The sequence below is a fragment of the Hoplias malabaricus genome, unplaced genomic scaffold (assembly GCF_029633855.1).
Source record: "Hoplias malabaricus isolate fHopMal1 unplaced genomic scaffold, fHopMal1.hap1 H_1, whole genome shotgun sequence".
In the NCBI taxonomy this organism is placed as follows: domain Eukaryota; kingdom Metazoa; phylum Chordata; class Actinopteri; order Characiformes; family Erythrinidae; genus Hoplias; species Hoplias malabaricus.
This window is the reverse complement of record NW_027101324.1, coordinates 3,246,609-3,250,644: the sequence shown is the minus strand read 5'-3', so window position 1 is coordinate 3,250,644 and position 4,036 is coordinate 3,246,609. Positions and strand designations below refer to the sequence as shown.

The window sequence follows — 4,036 nt, the reverse complement described above, 5'->3', positions numbered from 1 at the left end:
GGGAACGGCGGGTGCCTAGACCCCGGTCTCCTAAACCACGTAAGTCTCGGGCACCTACTCGGGCGATCGTCCCCCGGGCCGTAACTCCTCGGTCCGGTGGTTGACGCCCAGGTTCAATGACCTTCCCCCCTGCACGGGGGGGAAGGCACCCGGCTTGAAATATTGTCAAACATTGTCTCGTGTTCGAATGGCTTCCTTCGCCCGGCCTGTAACGGGCCGGGCACAAACCCATATACGACTCTTAGCGGTGGATCACTCGGCTCGTGCTTCGATGAAGAACGCAGCCATCTGCGTTAACTAATGTGAATTGCAGGACACAGATCATCGAAATTTCGAACGCATATTGCGGCCGCGGGGGTCCATCCCGCGGCCACGCCTGTCTGAGGGTCGCTTTACCCATCGATCGGTCTCCGCGCCCCCGCTGAGAGAGAGAGACCGCGGCTGGAAGCTCGCAGGGCCTGAAAACGGCCCTTCGTCTTCCCAAACGAAGACTCGGTTCCGAGCCAGTCCACGGGGCCCGTGTTGCGAGAGAGCTCCGTACAGGGAACGGAGGGAGAGCCGAGTAGGTCCGGGTCCACGTCCGTTACGGTCTCTCCCCGAGTCCCGAGCGGGGCTCCGCGCAGTCGGACGCGGGGGTGGCGAGTGCCGATTAAACCCAGCGAGCGGGCGAGTGAGCGGGCGGGCGAGCGGCCGGGGTGGGGGGGAGGGTGTCGCGGAGTTCGGTCTCGTGCCGGGCTCTCGCCCCTCGCCCCTAGCCTTCGGCCCTCCGCCTCCGCCCTCGCCCCCGCATAAGAAACCTCTGTGTGCGGCCTCAGATCAGACGAGACGACCCGCTGAACTTAAGCATATCAGTAAGCGGAGGAAAAGAAACTAACAAGGATTCCCTTAGTAGCGGCGAGCGAACAGGGAAGAGCCCAGCGCTGAATCCCACTTTCCCCTGACCGGGGTTGGCCGGGAAATGTAGCGTACGGAAGTCCGTAAGATCCGTCTCGGTGCGGACGCGGGACCAAGTCCTCGCGAACGTGGCTTCTTCCCATAGACGGTGAAAGCCCGGTAGCGAGTCCCGCGTTCCCGCCCGGGTAGGTCGGGCTTCTCGGAGTCGGGTTGCTTGGGAATGCAGCCCAAAGCGGGTGGTAAACTCCATCTAAGGCTAAATACCGGCACGAGACCGATAGCGAACCGAGTACCGTGAGGGAAAGTTGAAACAGGACTTTGAAGAGAGAGTTCAACAGAGCGTGAAACCGTTGAGAGGTAAACGTACGGGGACCGAGAAGACTGCCCCGGGGGATTCAGCCGGGCGGACGGCCCCGCGCTCGTCGGGTTCCGCGGTCGGGGGTGCGAGCGTATCCGGGCGAGAGGGGTGGGGTGCCGACTCCACCGCTCCCCGCTTCGGCTCTGCGCTTCGCCTCTGGACTTCGGGCCTGTCGGGCGTACGGAGGTCCGGCCCCGCCCGGTGTACTTTCCCCGCGTGGTGGTGAGTCGCGACCGGCTCCGGTTAGGCTTGGAAGGGCCCGAGGGTGAAGGTAGGTCCGTCCGGAGAAGGGAGCCCCACGCGGCCCCCGGACACGGGCGTTCCGCTACAGCCCCTCGCTCCGACTTCGCCGATAACGCCGGGGCCGTGGAGCAATGTCCTTTCCGCGTTCTCCCCTCCTCCGGGATGGGGATGGGGGCCCCCCCCGATCGTTCGGTCGAAGCGGGCCGGCTGGGCTGTCCTCAGCCCCGGGCTAGGCCCGCTACGGCGATGCGGGGGGCGATCCAGGCCCACAGCACCCGAACGCCTAAGGTCAGCGGCTAAGTTCGGACCCCGAACGACCCGTCTTGAAACACGGACCAAGGAGTCTAACGCGTATGCGAGTCGAAGGGACCAGAACCCCCGGAGGCGCAACGAAGGTGAAGGCCGGCGCGCGTCGGCTGAGGTGGGATCCGTCCTAACCCTCCGAGGGGGCGGGCGGCGCACCACCGGCCTGCTCTTCCCACGTGCGGAGAGCGGAGCCAGAGCATACGCGGTGGTACCCGAAAGATGGTGAACTATGCCTGGGCAGGGCGAAGCCAGGGGAAACCCTGAGTGGAGGCCCGCAGCGGTCCTGACGTGCAAATCGGTCGTCCGACCTGGGTATAGGGGCGAAAGACTAATCGAACCATCTAGTAGCTGGTTCCCTCCGAAGTTTCCCTCAGGATAGCCGGCGCCGAAACTTCAAGTTTTATCCGGTAAAGAAATGACTGGAGGCCGCGGGGCCGAAACGGGCCTCGCCCTACTCTCAAACTTTAAATGGGTAAGAGGCCCGGCTCGCAGGCTTGGAGCCGGGCATGGAATTGACGGTGCCGAGTGGGCCACTTTTGGTAAGCAGAACTGGTGCTGCGGGATGAACCGAACGCGCGGGTTAAGGCGCCCGACGCAGACGCTCATCAGACCCCAAGAAAGGTGTCGGTTGATATAGACAGCGGGGCGGTGGCCATGGAAGTCGGCATCCGCTAAGGAGTGTGTAACAACTCACCTGCCGAATCAACTGGCCCTGAAAATGGATGGCGCTGGAGCGTCGGGCCCATACCCGGCCGTCGCTGGCGGTACTTGTCTCCCACCCCCCCCAAAAGCCAGCGAGAATGAGAGAGAGAACCGAGACTCATGGGACCGTATGCCGCGACGAGTAGGAGGGGCGCCGCGGTGGCGCAGAAGCCTTTGGCGCGAGCCTGGGTCGAGCCGCCGCGGGTGCAGATCTTGGTGGTAGTAGCAAATATTCAGATGAGAACTTTGAAGGCCGAAGTGGAGAAGGGTTCCACGCCGACAGCGCTTGGCCGTGGGTTAGTCGGTCCTAAGGGATAGGCGAGCGCCGTTCGGAAAATGCTGGGGCGATGGTCTCGTCTGCCTCGCGCTGACCGAAAGGGGATCGGGCCAATATCCCCGTACCTGGGATTGGTGGAGATCGAGCCGCCGAGAGGCGCTCCCGTGGCGGTAACGCAAACGAACCCGGAGACGCCGGTGGGGACCCCGGGGAGGATTCTCTCTCCTTGCTAAAGAGCTGGAGCGCCCTGGAATGGGTTCGACCCCGAGATAGGGGCTCAACGCTCTGAAAGGCGTCGCATGCGCTATGCGACGGCCGGGACGTTTCCCATCGGCCCTTGAAAATCCGGGGGAGGTATAGTGAATTTCCCCCCAGGCCGTACCCATATCCGCATCAGGTCTCCAAGGTGAACAGCCTCTGGCGTGTTGGAACAATGTAGGTAAGGGAAGTCGGCAAGACGGATCCGTAACTTCGGGATAAGGATTGGCTCTAATGGCTGAGCTCGGTCGGGCCCGTGTCTGCTGATGCGGGGTCCGAAAGCCCGGTGCTGCCCGTGCGACGGGGAGCTGTTCCCGGTCCACCTTCGGGCCCCCCCCCACTGGGTCCTGCGCGCGAGGAAGCGCACGGCGAGAGATTGTCCCCCCAGTATATCCAAACCCCCGTGAACAAGGCTCCGTCTGTCTGTCGGGGTCGATGAGAGTGGGTCGCGGCGAGCGAGACCTTAAGCCCCGGTGCGTGTCCCCCCCTCGGCGGTGGCGCTTAGGGGGCCTCGGTCAGGTCGACGGTAGGGGAGCCGGTCGTCGGTGGGATGCCGGCGGGGGAGCGTCCTTCGGGACTAACCTCCGTCGGATGACCGCCTTCGGCCTCCCTCTCCCTACCTAAGCCGGGCCGGGCTCCCGACGCCCGTCGCCGGGTGGGCCGCCCCCGGCTAAGCTCGAGCGTCCGGCCCTTCGCTCTCCCCCGATGGGACGCGGAGGGACGCAATGGAACGTAGGTCCGCGTGGGGGGGTTGCGGTCTCTCGTGCGTGTGTGGACTCGTAGCGGGCCACCGCCGGTGGTGGGGCTTCGGTGGGTCGGGGCGGTGTCCCTGGAGCCTCGCGCGCCGAGCCTAGGCTCCGTGGATCTCTCGGGCTTATGAGTCTCGCCTCGGGGGGAGACCTCCGGGGCCGGGTCTCTCGGCCGGCACCTAACAGCCGAATTAGAACTGCTGCGGACAAGGGGAATCCGACTGTTTAATTAAAACACAGCATCGTGAA

The 4,036-nt window shown here is 64.4% G+C and overlaps 1 non-coding gene and 1 pseudogene across 1 annotated transcript; both read left to right on the top strand.

The window, feature by feature from the left end:
* Positions 1–236: 236 nt before the first annotated feature.
* LOC136686001 (5.8S ribosomal RNA) lies at positions 237–390 on the top strand. Its single transcript, XR_010800252.1, has one exon. It is a non-coding gene; the product is annotated as a 5.8S ribosomal RNA (ribosomal RNA).
* A 416-nt stretch (positions 391–806) lies between these two features.
* LOC136685980 (28S ribosomal RNA) overlaps positions 807–4,036 on the top strand; it is a 4,634-nt pseudogene continuing 1,404 nt past the window's right edge.